The 18,360-nt window shown below is 46.6% G+C and overlaps 1 long non-coding RNA gene across 1 annotated transcript; it reads right to left on the bottom strand.

Moving 5' to 3' along the window:
• Window positions 1-7,940: 7,940 nt before the first annotated feature.
• On the bottom strand, window positions 7,941-16,508 carry LOC127490345 (uncharacterized). Its single transcript, XR_007918302.2, has 2 exons — window positions 16,346-16,508; window positions 7,941-11,814 (listed from the first exon to the last, which is right to left on the bottom strand). It is a non-coding gene; the product is annotated as an uncharacterized lncRNA (long non-coding RNA).
• Window positions 16,509-18,360: the final 1,852 nt, after the last annotated feature.

Below are 18,360 nucleotides of genomic sequence, written 5' to 3'. Positions count from 1 at the left end.
AAGGAAATGAGACAAGGAGTGGTACTCAGAGGGGACTCTGTCTACATCTGTGGTTTGTATTCCTGTAGTTGTTTAAAACAGAATTTGCATTGATGAAAAGACTGGGAAAACAGGACAAAATCTTAGGAGTTGGTGCTTCTGGGTGGTAGAGATATGGGTGTTGTTTTCTGCTTCCTGGTTTCCTTTTTTTTTTTTTCGTTTTCTTTTTCTTTTTTTTAGGATTTATTTGAAAGGCAAGAGTTACAGAGAGACAGAGCGAGAAGGAGCTCTTCCATCTGCTGATTCACTCCCCATATGGCTGCAACAGCCAGGGCTGGGCCAGACCAAAGCCATGTTCAGGAACTCAATCCGGTGCTCCTACATGGCTGATAGGGATCCAAGTACTTGAGCCATCATATGCTGCCTGTCAGGTGTGCCTTAGCAGGAAGCTGGGCTTGCGAACAGAGCTGGGACGAAAACCTAGGCGCTCTGATACAGGATGCAGGTGTCCCAAATGGCATCTTCACCACTGCTTCAAATGTCCACTCCCAAGGAACTTATTTTTATGTGTATTCTGAAAAATGTGGACAATTTCATTACTCATAGTGCATTGGATACAAAACTCAAAAAAGTCTTTTGCCTCCATAGTAAGAACTCGTTAGTCCTGGATTTAACGCTGTTTCTTATCCTACCCAAGTACTAGAACAAGATTCAAATGGATCAAATTGTTTCCAACTCGTGTGACTGTATCCCAGAATAAGGCTCAAGAATATCTGTGGAAATACAGGTGATCCAAAATCACAACATCTGGCACAACATTTTACAAATTATCCTAATAATAATGGGTCCGCAGGTTTTTTTTTTTAAGATTTATTTATTTATTTGAAAGTCCAGTTATACAGAGAGAGGAGAGGCAGAGAGAGAGAGAGAGAGAGAGTCTTCCATCTGATGGTTCACTCCCCCAGTTGGCTGCAACGGCCGGAGCTGCGCCAATCCGAAGCCAGGAGCCAAAAGCTTCTTCCAGGTCTCCCACGTGAGTGCAGGGGCCCAAGGACTTGAGCCATCTTCCACTGCTTTCCCAGGCCGTAGCAGAGAACTGGATCGGAAGTGGAGCACCCGGGTCTGGAACCGGCACCCATATGGGATGCTGGTGCTTCAGGCCAAGGTGTTAACCTGCTGCGCCACAGCGCCTGCCCCAAGGGTCTACAGTTTTAATACATGCAAGAGTAAACTGTGTAGCAAAAATAAAACAGGGGCCAGCGCCAGTCCTGGCTTTGGGTTGGCGGGGTGGGCCGGCCGTTGCGGCCATTGAGGGGTGAACCAACGGAAAAGGAAGACCTTTCTCTCTGTCTCTCTCTCTCACTGTCCACTCTGCCTGTCAAAAAAAAAAAAAAAAAAAAAGTATGTACACAGGGCAGCCCCTGTGCCCTGGATCAACTGGCCACCAATATCACAGTCCTGCTGATTTATTTTTGCTTAATGGTTTTATCTTGATGTCATGCAAGTTGCCTCCTTTTTTTAATTTAATTATAAGGCAGAGAGACAGAGACAGACAGGGCTCCCATCTGTTGGTTCACTCTCCAGATGCCCTCCATAGTCAGAGCTGCACATGCTGAAACGGGAAGCCTGGGACCCCACTCGGCTTCCGTGTGGGTGGCAGGGCCCAGGTACTTGAGCAATCGCTGCTGCCTCCCAGGGTGTGCATTAGCAGGAGACCGGATAGGAGGAGAAACCGTATGAGATGTGGGCGCCCCAAGCAGTGGTTTAACCACTGCACCACCTTGTCACCCCTCTGTAAAGGGGCTTTCATTTTATTCAGCCTTATAAACTATGTAATGAGTTAACAAGTTCCTCTAAAAATCCAATCCAAATTTTCCTTGGGAGTTTATTAATACATTTACCTGAAGAGAAAAGAAATCTTTCAACATGAACTCATCCAGAGTCTCAATTTATTCAGGTCATCTCCTGTGTCCTTTCTTAAAGTTTTCAGATTTTCTCCCTGGTGATTTTCTTGTGTGTTCTTGGTTGTTAAATTTTTCACACTTGCACAGATTTTTATTTTCTCTTGTTGATTTATGGCCATAAAGTTTTGCTGGTGGGGCCAGTGCTTTGGTGCAACGGGTTAAAGCCCCGCCCTGAAGTGCTGGCATCCCATATGGATGCCGGTTCTAGTCCCGGATCCGCTTCTGATCCAGCTCTGTGCTGTGGCCTGGGAAAGCAGAAGATGGCCCAAGTCCTTGGGCCCCTGCACCCACATGGGATACCCAGAGGAAGCTCCTGGCTCCTGGCTTCGGATTGGCACAGCTCCGGTCATTGCAGTCATCTGGGAAGTGAATCAGAGGATGGAAGACCTCTCTGTCTCTACCTCTCTCTGTAACTCTTTCAAATAAATAAAATAAATCTTAAAAAAAATTTTTTTTGCTGGCATAGAAACAGGCTATTGAGTTTTGCACACTGATCTCTCTAGCAACTTGATGAGAATATGGGAGGCTGGCGCTGCAGATGGCAGTTTAACCTGCTACACCACAGCGCCAGTCCCTGGAAGAGTTTTTTTGAAATGACATTTTTCTCGGTTAGGGTTGAAAGTTGGCATTCCTAGCATCACAATGACACCAAATATCTGTGGCTCATGAGATGTATAAAAACAGGCAGTGGACTGGATTTGGTGCATGGGCCACAGTTTGCTAGTCCTTGGCATAGAAAATAAGGATTCAGGGTCTAAAATCTTCCTAGAGCACTATCAGAAGAAGAGAAAGAAAAGAAAAGAAAAGAAAAGAAAAGAAAAGAAAAGAAAAGAAAAGAAAAGAAAAGAAAAGAAAAGAAAAGAAAAGAAAAGAAAAGAAAAGAAAAGAAAAGAAAAGGAAAGAAAAGAAAAGGAAAGGGTGAGCGAGGAGTGTTAGGATTGGAGGAGAGACACTGATATTTTTTGCAGGAAATATGACCATAAACATAAAATCAAGAAAATCCAAGAAGTGTTAGAAAGAACTAATGAAAATTCTCATCAAGTTAGTGAGGTTGGTTAAGCAGCTGTCTGCAACGTCAGCATCCCATATGGGCCCTGGCTGGAGTCCCAGCTGTTCCACTTCCAATCCAGCTCCCTGCTAATGTGCCTGGGAAAGCAGTGGAGGATGGCCCGAGTACTTGGGCCCTTGTACCCACATGGGAGACCCAGAAGAAGCTCCTGGCTTCTGGTTTCAGTCTGGCCCAGCTCTGGTTGTGGCCATTTGAGGAATAAACCAGGGGATGGAAGATTCTCTCTCTCTCTCTCTCTCTCTCTTTTTCTCTCTCTCTGTCTTTCCTCTCTCTATAACTCTTTCAAATAAAATAAATAAATTTTCTTTAAAATTCCATTATTTTCCTTAATAGACCTGTATTTCAAAAAACACTGTACATGATATACTTTAAATAGAATTTCATGAATGTGGAAATGTGTTTTCTCTTTTGTTGTATACATATCTATATAATACCCTTGATTTTGCCTCTTGGCCTGCAATGTCTAAAATATTTACTTATTTTTAAAATAATGTTTGAGTTTTCTTTTATTGTCTATTTTTACTATACTTGATCTTAGTCAAAAGGCCTGTTTTTATTTTTGAGTGTCAGACAGAGAGAGATCTTCCATCTGCTGGTTTTCTCCCCAAATGCCTGCAACATCATGGCTGGGCCAGGACAGAGCCAGGAGCCCCAAACCCAGTCTTTTTTTTTTTTTTTAAGATTTTTTTTTAATTTGTTTATTTGACAGGTAGAGTTACAGACAGTGAGAGAGAGAGACAGAGAGAAAGGTCTTCCTTTTCTGTTGGTTCACCCCCCAAATGGCCACAACAGCTGGAGCTGTGCCGATCCTAAGCCAGGAGCCAGGTGCTTCCTCCTGGTCTTCTAGGCGGGTGCAGGGCCCAAGCACTTGGGCCATCCTCCACTGCCTTCCCTGGCCACAGCAGAGAGCTGGACCAGAAAAGGAGCAACCAGGACTAGAACCCGGCGCCCATATGGGATGCCAGCACCGCAGGCCTAAGATTAACCTAGTGCACCATGGTGCCGGCCCTCAAACCCAATCTTGGCGTCCCATGAAAGGGTGAGGGATCCAGGTCCTTGGGCCATCACCGCTGCCTCCTGGGGTGTACATTAGCAGGAAGTGGGACTCCAAAGCAGAGCTGGGACTCGAGGCCAGACACTCTGATATGGGACACAAGTGTCCCAGCTGGTGTCTAACCTCTGTGTCAAATGCCTGCCTTTGTCCAGCCCTGGAGAGAAGCAGCTGATTTCTTTTCTATGTTTCAGGCTTTACCCCTAACTCTGTTTACTGTGACTGTGCTGTGTTTCCCCCAAATAAACAAATCCATCAAATCAAGCCTCTTAGAGTGCTTTGAGTAAAATGGGCATTAAACTAATATGACTGTGTGATTAAGAAGTTACTTTTTTTTTTTTTAAGGATTTATTTATTTGAAAGGCAGAGTTACAGAGAGATAGGGAGGGAGAGAGAGAGAGAGAGAGAGAGAGAGAGAGAATCTTCCATCTGCTGGTTCACTTCCCAAATGGCCACAAATGGCTGGGGCTGGGGAAGGCTGAAGCCAGGGGCCAGGAGCTTCTGGGTCTCCCATGTGGATGCAGGGGGCCCAAGTACTTGGGCCATCTTCTGCTGCTTTCCCAGGTGCATCAGCAGGGAGCTGGATCGGAAGTGGAGCAGCCAGGACTCGAACCGGCGCGCATATGGGATGCAGGCAGCGTTGCAGGCGCCGGCTTTACCTGCTACGCCACAGCACCAAGCCCCAAGAAGTTATTTTATACAGTCCTGTTGCTGTTCTCCTTTAAATATCATGGGCAACCTAAGACTGGATGGAAGACAATTAGATAAATGTCAATAAATTTCCAGAGGAAACCGAAAACCAGGACACCCTCAGGCGCTATCCTGGCTTAGAGGACTTGTCACTTGAGGTTCTTACCCAGGACAAAACTTCAATTCAAATTCTGTGTTCCTGGAGACAGGTCCATCCAGAGCCCAGCTGTTGTGCTTACAAATTAGCATTTCAGAAACACTGCTCCACTGGTTTCAAAAAAGCTTTGTGATGGATCTGGTTTGGATTTGGAGACTAATAGACAACTACGGGCTCACCTGAAGGAGAGGGAAGTGGAGGGCGAGGGCTGGGCTGGTGACCAGAGCCAGCAGCGTCCAGGGTCATTCCCCAGCTTCATCTTCCACACCTGACCCTCCAGCCTCCAGTGCCCAAGTTTCCGCGAGACCTGAGCTGGTCACTCCCCCAGCTGTCCTCCTGCCTCCAGGCCCTTGGCCTTGCTGTTCCCTGTGGCTGAAATGCCTGTGGCCAGAGATCTCTCACACAGCCCCTCTGTGCCCACCCTTTGTGTATCTCTTGCTGATACCCAGCCTCTCTCCAATGTAAGAGCAGCGAGGCCAAGGGCATCAGAGGTCTCTAAGCAGATCCTAGTGGCAGAGCAGAATCTCAGGGCTCAGAAAAACTGGGACTGGGTGTACTGGGAGCTTGGGGTGGGGTGGGGGGGCGGCATCACGCAGGCTTTCCCGTTCCCTTTCCACCAAGCAGATCCTCAATTTACAGACTCCCGCAGCAGGCGGATCTGAGATCCTGGTGCACACAAACCAAGGAATGACAATGACACCCAAGTGCTGAGCCACTTCCCCACGCTGACAGCTATGCCAGTACTTCACATTCTGCTGGGGGCAGGAAAAGATGGGCAGAAAACTGTCCCCCACCCCCACCCCCACCAAGCCAGCTTGCTGGGTCCCACGCCCCTCCCCTGTGGCCTTTCATCTCAGCTCTGTCGGAGTTGGAGTCTTCTGTCCTCTGGCTGCTTGCTTGCCTGCTATGCTCCCCCGGAATTTATGACCTCCTGCCCCCCACCAGCTCCCCTGGGATTTATGGCCCGATGCTTCCTGCCAGTGCCTCCCCGTGCCATCTCCTTCCCACTACATAACATATATAGTCTTTATGTTTAAATGAACCAATGGACATGTTAGGTCCCAATACCTTGCCGTATAGAGAATAGGAAGGTAACCTAGATGACCTGCACCCTTGTAAGTGTGAGGCTATAAAAACCTCTCTTATGCAAACGAGAGGGCCTTTTGCCTGTGCACTGCTAAAGGACTGTGTGCGGGTAGGGGGTCCCAGCCGGCTGGTAACAAATAAACCTCTGCTTTTGCATCTGCGACTGTGCCCTGTGCGCTGATTGGGAAATTCGGACACAACCCAAGGAGCCCTGCAATGACTCATATGTTTCCTTTGTAAATATTTTTTAATTTACTTTTTGTTATATATTTGAGATGTAGAGATGTTACAGAAACCTGGGGTGGGAAAACTCCCTCCATTCAAACAGGCACCAGAGACAGTGGAGCATCAAACGTTTATTAGGCCAGCGGGCTGAGCTGACAATCCCAAGTTTTTTACAATATTTATAGGTTCATCAGCATCAGATCTTAGCTGTTACAGCACTGGTGGGTTTAAATTGCAGCCTATGTGACTTAGGACCACACTGCCAATGGTCGGTACATCCAGTATGTTTGTAAGAGAGATACCAGGGGCAGATTTATTAGGCCAAATTTATGACTAGAGTTTACAGAAGCAGAACTCAGGACTTCTTCCCTCTGTAGACAAGATCACAGTGGGCAGCTGCTTCCCTAGTTAATTGCAAGAGCCACTTTTCAAGGTCTGTGCTGGGAGGAGGGGTCTGCTTTTCCTAATCTCTGGTTGAGGCTGTATTTCCTCTACAGAGAGACAGATACAGACAGAGAGAGACTGTCCACCTGCTGGCTCACGCCCCCAAATACCCACAAGAGCCTGGGTATGCCAGGACACAGCCAGGAGTCCAGAACTCACTCCAGGTCTCCCACAGGGTAACAAGGACCCAAGTATTTGAGTCATCACGTACCGGGGTGCTCATTAGCAGGAAGCTGGACTTGGGAGCGGAGCCAGGACTCAGAGCCAGGCACCCTGATACCGGCAGGGTATTCTAACCACTACGCCTAGTGCCTGCACAGGATCCATGTGTCTTCCCCATCTGTAAAATGGCAATAATGAGAATACCTAACCCATGGACTGTTGCAAAGATTGAATCAGTTGATATCGCAGCATACTTAGAACTTGGCCTGGCACACAGCAATCACTGAAGTATTTTCTATTATTCTTGCCATGTACTTCCGGAATCCATTTGCTAATAACCTAAGTGTGATTTTTACATCTGTCTTCGTAATTTAGATTCACCATAGTGTGCCCTTCTCGGGTAACTCTTGTTGTATTTTTATTTTAAGGGCAATGCTAACTTCATGAAATACATAAAGGAGCTCTCTACCTGCAAATGCTGGGCTGTTCCACACTTTGGAGACTTCAACTCGAATTAGAGAATTTATATCCACACACCACCTCCCATCAGAGACTTCTCCCAGTGCACTGGGAGAATCTCTTTTGCACTGTGATCTGTGTGTCGTCCACCGAAGATCCTCTGAGGCCGGCGGAAGCTGGACCTGACCCCGTGACTCGCACTCGGGGCGGGAGGATTTCCGAAAGCTCCCGAGGGATTCCCAGGAGCGCAGCTGAGGTCACAAAGCGCTGGGGGGGGGGGGGGGCCTGGGGGAGCAGCACCGCCTCGCTGGACGCTAGATGCCAGGCCAGGCTTAGGGCCGTGACCTTGCTTTTAGCCACTGGGGGAGGCGTCTCCCATGCCTCAACTTCTCGCCTTCCCTGCCCTCTTCCTTCCCCTTGTCCCCTCCCCCCACTTCTTTTCCTCGATTTCCCCTTCTTTTCTTCCCTTCCCGGGAGCTTGTCAGTGCGAGTGGGTGGCAGGTGGGATGGGGGGACGGGGGTGGGGTACGGGAGGTTCAGGGATTCCTGAAGGTGTGGGAGGCGTCGGCGCAGGAAGAAATGAGACACCCTTACAGCAAGGCTGATGGCATGGCTCTGATGAGAGAGCACCCGACTTTATTTTTATATCCTAAGTTACATCTGCTGTTCATTTTATACATTCTCTACTGTTCTCATAAATTTTGCAAATGTCCATTCATTAATGATCCTTACAGAGTTAATGATTCTTCCTTACAATAACAAAGTCTATTTTCCATCCACTTTAAACCATTGACCTTGTACTATGTGTAACCCCTCCCTAACCCCGACTTCCATAGCTGTGTAACAATTTCTTTGATTTTAAAGATTTACTTGATATTTAAAATACAATAGAACAGAGACTCAAAATGGCACTGAATTATAGAATAATCAATTACAAAAAAAACATAGTGGTTATTTTGCAAAGAATCGGAACATCTACTTCTAGTTTTATAACAATTGATTACAAAGATTGGAACATTCACCTTTTGGTTTAACTTTACTATTAACCATAACACCCTGCTCAAACAAACCCATTCATCACACATGTCCTTTCCATAACCCTTCACTATTATTTAGTTTTAGTAACTCATTTAAGACTCGCTCACTGATTTCAGTAACTCCTTTATGTTCTTTCCACCAGGCCGCACGCACTAAGGCATTTACCACTGTTTGTGTTTTTCTCAGCCACTTAAATTATTAACACTTATTTACAAGTTGTTCACCCATGGCAAGACACACTCTCAAGTGGATTATAGCAGGAGACTGAAGACCCTTCCCAAAGACCCTCTTATCCCTAACCTACATCAGGTCTAACTGCACACCATACACCTGACAGCTTAGAATTCCCTCTAGGCCTTTATTATAGATAACAGCATCAGAAGGGGTTGAATTACTCCAGGAGGCTTTCACCCATCAAACAGCTCCACCGTCTGTGAGGTCATTTTGAGCAGAGGTTGTTCTTTTAGATTTCTAAGAAGATAGGGATCGTCAGCGAGACCACCAGGAAACGCTGGCTTTCTGGTATAGAATGTAATTATCAATACATCTAAAACCAGCGAGAGGCCTGCAGCTTGTGGCTCTCACTTCCCCTGGAGACAGACCTCCTGCAGTGACCTCCTCAGACAGCCAAAGTTCCCTTGGCCTCCTCATCTCCCCCTTTGTTATTTTTTAATTTTAAAGCCATTAATTCCAGGTGAGTCTCCTTGATGCCTCTTCCTAGCAATCTGAAGATGACTGGTAATATCAAAAGAAGAGATAAAGCTATTAGCAAGCTTATTCCCACATTTATTAACAAAGGAAATACAGATTGGGAATGTACATCAGGAGAAACGCGAGAAGTGAACTGCCTCACGATTTCAGCGGCAGTCCCTGAGGAACCACAGTTAAACTAGTATCTTTTATTCGTGTCTTTAGGTCTTGAATACCGAGGCCAACGGCAGTATTATTCCAAAGTCCTATAAGTGTTTTTGAACCTTTTTTTACGGATGAGCTTCATTATCGTATTTATAAGGTGTCACACAAATCCATTTATAATTAGCACGACAATGAGCTGTAAGCCTGGTTTTGAGATTTCACATCTGGTTACCAATGAACAGAACAGCCTCCTCTAGAACACTGATGCGAGCCGCTAACTTTCCATCTGTCTGTTCCTGCAGAATCAATGCTATTGACAAATTATGCGAAAGATCGTTTACACGTTGGGCAGTTTTAATTTACTGGGTTAAGGCTATAGCAGAAGTAGCTACAGAAGCTAAAATTCCTATTAACGTTATTATGCTTACAATCAAGGCAGCTTAGGTCTCCAGAGAGAAGTGGATGTAGAGTGAAGAGCATTTAAACCCGGATCATGGTACATTCAAATCAACAGGAAGCGTGACATAAGCGGGTTGATGAGTGATAAGGACAGTAGCAGCTCCTAGAGTCGAATCTATGCAACTAGTTTTCATACAACCCTCACAGGAAACAAAGAAGCTATGTCCTTTATCAGGGGTAATAGTCACTCTACCTGTTTGCGAGGTATGAATTAGGAATTCTTTGGATAATAAACATAACTTTGATGATAGAAAACACATCACTCCCAGCAGGAAATCCTACCTTTTTATCAATTAGGTCCCAAACATGTTCTTCCCCAGACAATAGTCTCTGGCACTTACTAGCTAAATTTAAAGGAGGGACATGAGAACTTAATTTCTCTACAAAGTCAGGCTTTCCAACAACAAGAAAGGAAAGAGACCACAAATTGTGTTTATGTGGGTTAGGATGTGGGAAGTCAGCCAACAGAGTGCGACAGCTAATTTCAAAGCAGCCTGAAGGAATTCACTTTTGGTACTAAAACACAACAGGGTACCGTCAGCGTGACCAGTGTATGAAAGGTGAGGGCTTTGTTTTCTTAGGAAAAGGCCATTATCTGGGCCAGTGCTGTGGGGCAGTAGGTTAATCCTCCGCCTGCGGCGCCAGCATCCCATATAGGCTCCAGTTCTAGTCCCAGCTGCTCCTCTTCCAATCCAGCTCTCTGCTGTGGCCTGGGAAAGCAGTAGAAGATGACCCAAGTCCTTGGGCCCCTGCACCCACATGGGAGGCCGGGAGGACGCTCCTGGCTCCTGGCTCCTAATTGGCGCAGCTCCGGCCATTGTGGCCATCTGGGGAGTGAACCAACAGACGGAAGACCTGTCTCTCTGTCTCTCCCTCTCATTGCCTGTAACTCTACCTCTCAAATAAATAAATTAAAAAAAAAAAACCATTATCTTCCCCAGCCCCCAGCAATTTTGTATTGTTTGTAAAAATCTTTACATCACTAGAGCCCCATACAGTAGGATGAAACAAAGGAGGATCAGGCACGGAAGTCCAATATATTCCTTCTCCATTTACTGTTGTTACCTGTAGAGAGATGCTAACAAGCATTGCAATAAAGAGATTGTCTGGGGTAAGTGGCAATGCCTGCTCTCGTACAAGAGCGTGAGCAGAATGAGATAAAGCCTTTAGTTGTCCCCACTGTGGGGGGGGGGGGGTTGCTTGTCTAGTAGAATGTGCTCTTCATCGGGGTGGTGGAGCAAGCCACCAGCTGTTAAGTGGATGGACAGGTTGATCGACGGAAGGCTCAGGCACGCATGGAGAAGGCGGTGTTAAGGATTGAGCAGGGTCATCCTCAGTCCTCGGTCGTGGTCATGTCCGGGGGTGGTGAAGGACAGCGGTGGTGTTTGGGCCATAAGATCAAATAACACGTTCAGGGATCCACACAGGTGCATCTGTGTTCTGGGGGAAACACAAGCGTCGCCTCTCCCATCTGTCAATAAAACATCTGGACCTCTCCATTTCCCGGTTAATACACCCTTCCACACGACTAGGGGCCTAGTATGAATTGTTTCTGGTTCCCGATGGCAAAGCATGGGTGAAATATCTTTGGCATCATTACTAAGATGATTAATAACAAAGTATGATTAAGTAGCTGATGAGGTGAACTATATTTAAATCTCTTTGCTGTAGCTTACGGATTTGAGATTTTAATCTTTGATGAGCTCTCCCAGCTGTAGCTTGCCTTGAGGATTAAAAGGAATGCCTGTAGAATGAGTGATGTGAAAAGTTGCACAAAAGTTTTTAAAGGAAGCGGAAGTAAAAGCCGGGGCATTGTCTGTTTTTAAGGTTTTAGGCATACCTAGATAAGCAAAACAGTAAAATAAATGTTGTATAATATCCTTACATGCCTCTCCCGTCCTAGCTGGCTCTAATAACATGAGAGTATGCAGCAACACAAAGGTGCACACACGGAGTCTACCAAGAGAGGGCACGTGAGTGACATCCATCTGCCAAAGATCGCTGGGCCTTAGTCCTCGGGGATTCACTCCTATAGGTCAAGTTGGCATATGTGCTGGACAGGCTGGGCAACTGCGCACAATAGCCCTCGCCGTCTCCCGGGGAATTTGAGATGGTTTTCTCAAGGCAGGTGCGTTTTGATGATGAAAGCTATGACTAGCTCCCACTTCCTGAAGAGCTGAAAACAACATTTTTGGTCAGTGAATCAGCCAAGGGCTCCTGGCAAGCCGGATGGCCTCTAATACCCCCCGTGAGAAAGGAAAGAGTGGGTTGGCTAGTAACAGTTTGCAAGGCAAGGGAGCACATAGCAGGTTTACTAGAAGGGATGTGGGCAGTTTCAGTGTGAGGAAATAATTTGACCACGTATGATGAATCAGTATACAAATTAAAGGAACAATCGTAAAGTAGATTAAAGACAATTATAATTGCTTATATTTCAGCTGGTTGAGAGGAAGTTCCAGCAATTTGTTCTATATGAGTTTGATCATCAATAACAACAACTTTTCCTTTAGAAGACCCATCTGTGAAACCATAGTAGCTGGAGGAGGCAAGGGTCCTATCATGGTTAATTTAGGAAAAAATTACTGGATGTAAGGTTAGAAAATGTAATAGAGGATGTGGAGGGAGATGATATTTTATTATACCAGTAAAACATTGGATTGCTATTTGCCAATCATCACTATTTTCCAACAAATTTTGTAGTTGTTCCTTAGAATAAGGAATAATAAGTGTATGCATTTCTCTCCCAAACAATTCTCTACTTCTACATCTTCCTTTTATTATTAAAGAAGCCACTAATGATGGATACGGACAAACAACCTTTCTAGTTGTAACAGGTAAATGAATCCATTCTAAAGGTCCTTCTTGCAATAGCACGCCAGTGGGCGTATAAGAAATAGCAATAATAATAAAACTCCACTCTAAAGTGTAATCTATCCATACTAATTGCTCTTTATTAATAGCAATTTCTATTTTAATAAGGGCCTGTCTTGCTTCAGAGGTAAACGTCCTTTCTGAAGTTGGGCTAAGGTCTCCCCTCAAGGTATCAAAAAGAGGTTTTAATTCATGTGTAGTAATTTTAAGTAAAGGTCGAATCCAGTTAATATCACCCAGTAATTTTTGGAAATCATTAAGAGTATTAAGGGAGTCCATTCTTAATTGCAAGTGTTGATGAGATACGGTTTGAGTATGTAATATTCCTCCTAGGTAAAAAAATTAAATGGAAGATGAGTTTGAATGTTTTAGGGGGCTACCACCAGACCATAATTTTGCAATGAAACCATCAAGTCATTTAATACTTGTAATAACAGATGTAAGTCTGGGTGAGCTAGTAGGATATCATCCATATAGCGAATAATGTATGTTTTAGGATACCTGTCTCTTACAGGCTGCACTGCAAACTTCTGACACAAGGTGGAGCTATTTTTCATTCCCTGGGGGAGCACTCTCCATTGAAATCTCTGAAAGGCTTGTTTTAAATTCATAGTTGGAACACTAAAAGCAAAATGTTTTGGATCTTGTGGTGCTAAGGGAATAGTAAAAAAGCAATCCTGTAAATCTATGATAATAATATGAAAATCCTTTGGAATGGCAACAGGAGAGGCTGCCCTGGCTGTAAAGCCCCCATATCTTCCATAGTAGCATTAATAGCTCTAAGATCCTGTAGAAATCTCCATTTTCCTGATTTCTTTTTGCTTACAAATATAGGGGTGTTCCAAGGACTATTAGACAATTCAATATGTCCTAAGGACAACTGATCTTGAACTACTTGATTAATTGCCTGTATTTTTTCCCCCAAAGTTAATGGCCATTGTTCTACCCATACAGGCTCCTCTCTTGTTCATATAATGGGGGTCAGCTGTTGTCGCAACAATGGCTCCTAGGGTAAATCCGATCTGCAACCTAAACCTGTTTTGTCAGAATTTCCCTTTACTGGACTGGCAACAGCCTCCTCTCTTGCTGTTTTCCTAAACCCTTATGAGGATTGAAATTTATTTGTAACATCTGTGCCGTGACTTTCTCATCTGGACTATATAAGAGCAGTCCCATTTGAGACATGATATCCCTACCCCCTAAAGTAAATGGTAGGGCAGGAATCACATAGGGACAAAAGGTTTCCGATCTTTGGCCATCGGACCCCCCCTTTTTTTTTTTTTTTTGACAGGCAGAGTGGACAGTTAGAGAGAGAGACAGACAGAAAGGTCTTCCTTTGCCGTTGGTTCACCCTCCAATGGCCGCCGCGGCCGGCATGCTGCGGCGGCGCACCGCGCTGATCCGATGGCAGGAGCCAGGTACTTCTCCTGGTCTCCCATGGGGTGCAGGGCCCAAGCACTTGGGCCATCCTCCACTGCACTCCCGGGCCACAGCAGAGAGCTGGCCTGGAAGAGGGGCAACCGGGACAGAATCCAGCGCCCCGACCGGGACTAGAACCCGGTGTGCCGGCGCCGCAAGGCGGAGGATTAGCCTAGTGAGCCGCGGCGCCGGCCCCATCTGACCCCATTAACATCTGAGAGCCCCATCTGACCCCATTAACATCTGAGAGCTTTTAGCTGCATTGGTAGCAGAACCTAATCCTACGGGAGTAGAGGGAGTGGTGTGTGTAGGCCACTGAACTTCTTTTCTCTGCCCTTTAAGGGCAGTGGCTATAGCTATTCCTTGCAGATAGGAGGTGTAACATTAGCATAAATCTTAACAAAGTCATTCAGGCTTCCTGTCTTACTGAGCGGAATAACTCACAGGATTAGCATTTTCATATGCTAACTGCTTAACCACCCATTCTGCCGCTTCCTCCACGGGAATTGCTCAACCCACACCCTCAACTAACCTAGAGAGAAACTCCTCAAAAGGTTCTTCGGGACCCTGTATAACATCCTGAACCTGCAGTGTTTACTTCTGGCCAAGGAAGTTGTCTCCAGGCATTAACTGCAATTTCAGAACACTGGGTCAAACCTTCTGCTCCTAAATGAAGCGGGTCACTAGCTCGTACCCAATCCCCCTCTCCCATCACCATCGACATGGTTACTTTCCTATTCGTTTTTCTATTTTGGGAGACTTTTCCTTTAGCTGTATCTTCATATTCACCTTCCATAGTAAAAAGCCTCCCCCAGCAAACAGGAGCGGGGCTGTCCAGAACCAGACACAAGGAGTCAGCTACTTGTTAGATAACGCCTCACCCAGCTGAAGAGCATGGTGATGCTGGTCCACAGTCCTTAACAGGGGCTCCCGATTCTTTTAAAACTTTATATGCAGTAGGGCGCCCACTGAGGGAGAGCCCCCCATTCTTCATCATCAACTACAGGGAAACAAGCTAAGGTCTCTCCCTGTTACAGTCGAATTAGAGTTGAATTGCTCTTGCCACCCCAAAAACGCTCCAAGAGACCTTCTCTCATGTAATTAACAAAGGGTAAAGTTTATTGATGTTCCGACATGTCGGGGCCCCCGTCCCAGTACAGGCGAGCGGCCTCGAATAGTCTTGGGTTGGGGTTTTTATACACGTTTAAACAAAGAAAATCAATCATTGCATAGAGCAGACAGTGGTATAGAGTAAACAATTGATACAAGTTAAGTGATTTTACAATCAGTTGATTTATGAATACAGGGAGTATAGGATACCGAGTAAGGGCCTGATTAGACCTCAAAGAACCATATGGCCTATACAGGGAGTATCAAAAAGCCTCCTATTGCCAAAAGGGAGGGCCACACAAGATTGCAGGAACTGCCTTGATGGTACCTAGGAATGCAGCTGAATGGCGATAAGGGACACATGGTGGGGTCAGAGTTCCAGGAGGCAAAGAGATATACGGTGACGGTGACTTCTTCTATCTTACTTAGGTGAAACTAAGGTTACGCTCACATTGGGGTAATTTACTGACTAATTAACTTTACAGAGAATGGCTATGCAGAGCAAGTCTAACGAGGTCAGGAAAGTTCACCAGAGGAGGTTGGGGGGAAGCGGCTTCTAACTTTTTAACCCTTCATCCCTTAACTCGATTCCCTCGGTAGCTCCCCTAAATCCCATTGTGGGAGGCAGGCGGCGTTTTGAGCGATCAGGCTTGTTTTTTGGATCCTTTGACCTGAGCTGGAAAAAATCCCTGGTCCTGATGGTTTCCAAAAGCCCCTTCCTCCAATCATCCCCCTCCTCAGGAGTAAGCTCCTCCCCCCCCCCCCCCCCCCCCCCCGGGCCGTGTGTGTATTTTGTAAACGTGAGTTGACTCTTTGGATTGGAATAGAGGGGCTTCCTCAGAGGGGACAGAGGGGACAGGAGGATCATCTATGTCGTTGAGTTTCCAACTGTTTAGTCAAAACTGTCTCATGACCAGGATCGAGCCTACCCCTCAACAAATTCCACAGAGAGAAAGCATTTATCGGTACGTTCTCAGGCCCACGTAAGGAGTAACACAGTCTCATCTCTCTCCCCACCTTGTTCCAAGTTTCCAAACCTAGAGTTCTCTGTTCAGGAAACCAAGGGCAACAGGTTTGTACAAAGCGAAGAAATGTAGATAACTGTTGATTAGATGTCCTCGTCCCCTTCTTATTTAACACAGGCTTCACCATGTCTATAAAGAATCCTCTCTCTCTTTAGACTCAATATGACCCGTAACTTCTCCCCTAAGTTCTGATTACACGATCCACCTTCTTAACCACAATTCACTAGCGGGGGTCTGCAGCACCCTTGTAGAGTCCTACCCTCCCCGAAATAGGGGGCTTACCTTCAGGTCCCTGTTCGGGCGCCACGGGGGGATCCCGGAATGGCCCCTTTAGATCCGCCGCGGCGCCCCTCCAGAAGCCCCTGGTCGGGGTCTCCGGAACCCTCCTGGCTCGGGTTGCTGTCTCCCTTGCCGAGCTGCGCACCTGGGTGCGCTGAGGCCCAGAGCCCTGTACCTCGCTCGTGCGCGCCAGCCTGAGGCCTGCCGCCCTCTGGTGGCCTAATGCACGCATTGCAAGCTCCGCCCGCCGCAGAGCCTGGGAATTGCCAGGCGAGAGCCAAGAGTCGCATTGCCCAAGCCTCTTTCTGGCAAAAAGGATTTTCCTGAGATGTTTCTGGGATTTTCTGCAGACCTGAGAAGCCTCATAGATGCGGATCGTGGAGGGGATGGCAGTCTGCGGGAGCTGTCTGGGATGGTGAGGTTGCAGCCTGTCCCGCTAAGGGGGAGACTGGTGCACTTGCTTTTTAGAACCTGGGCATCCCGGAGCCCCGGGGCCTCTCATTCAGGGGCCTGCAGGAGTTACTATGAGTTACTAGCCATCATTTTATTCTTTGCCGGACTGATTTTCTCATGGTTACTTGTTTATTTCTTGGGGCCAGGGTTGTGGAGCAGGGAATTAAGTATCTGAGCTCCCTGCAGATGTACCTGGGAAGACAATGATGATGGCCCACTTGCTTGAGCCCCTGCCACCCTTATGGGAGACCAAGATGGAGTTCCTGGCTCCTGGCTTCAGTCTGGCCTAGCCCTAGCTATTCAGGGAATAAACCAGTGGGTAGAAGAGTTCTCTCTCTCTCTCGAACTGCCTTTCAAATAAATGAATACTTTTTTAAAGTTTCATTTATTTAATTATTAGAGAGATTGAATATCAACATTGCTTCTGTCACTATTGATTCTGTCACTGGAGGAAAGGCTGTGGCAGCCGTGGGGTTCAGAATGGAAGGGACAGAGAGAGAGCAAAGTTACAGGCAGACAGCTCGGCAGAGAGGCAGAGGACTGAGCGCACTCCCTAGGCTTTTAAGGGAGTCTGTTTACCCACCTCCCCCTCTCCTCCAGGACAGAGGGTGGAGAGTCCTGGCAGAAGGGTTTGTTGGGTGGAAATTAGCAAATTCCTCCCCAGATTTGCTGAGCAGAGGGACTTCCCCTTAGGGTGTCTGAGAAGGTTTTATTACCCCCTGTTATCAGGTCAGGTAACCCCTTTGGTCCTGAGGAGAGAATTCTGGGAGCTCTCCTTGGGGGGGAGGGGGCTGGGACCACCTGGGAGGTTGTCAGGGTCTGAGCAGGACTTTGAAGTGCAAAATGCTGGGCTTCCGGAGCTTCTGCAGTGGGTGCTGGTCTTCAGGCCCTTCTCACACTCACATAGGCTGTTTCTGACTTCCTACCTAACAATTCTAGGCCATTCAGTTTGGGTGGGTGGTGGGCAACAAACACCAAAATTCACAGAAAGTCAAATTCTGGTTAAAATAAGTCATATTGGTGGGTGCTGGTTCGAGACCCAGCTGCTCCACTTCCAGTCCAGCTCTCTGCTGTGGCCTGGGAGGGTGGTGGAGGATGGCCCAGGTCGTTGGGCCCCTGTACCCACATGGGAGACCCGGAAGAAGCTCCTGGCTCCTGGCTTTGGGCCAGCACAGCTCTGGCCATTGCAGCCAATTGGGGAGTGGGGAGTGAACCATCGGATGGAAGACCTCTCTCTCTCTTTCTCTCTCTCTGCCTCTCCTCTCTCTGTGTAACTCTGAATTTCAAATAAATAAATAAATGTTAAAAAAAAAAAGAAAGAAAGAAAGGATGAGCTCAGATCTCTGGGGCTTACCTGTCGTCTCCTGTACCTGTAGCCATCGCACCTGTAACCATAGTGCGTCATTGTACCCACCTCGATTCTACCTATCATAAACGACAATGTATTATAAGTATGAAGTTTGCTAGGAGGTTAGATCTCACGGTAGGTATTATCACACTACTAAACAGTATTGGCATTTAGCTTAGGGGTCAAATAGTCCATGTCCCGCAACAAGACACCTGGC

Source organism: Oryctolagus cuniculus, chromosome 1 (assembly GCF_964237555.1).
Source record: "Oryctolagus cuniculus chromosome 1, mOryCun1.1, whole genome shotgun sequence".
Lineage (NCBI taxonomy): Eukaryota > Metazoa > Chordata > Mammalia > Lagomorpha > Leporidae > Oryctolagus > Oryctolagus cuniculus.
The sequence above is the reverse complement of the archived record's forward strand: the minus strand, read 5'-3'. Positions and strand labels throughout refer to the sequence as shown.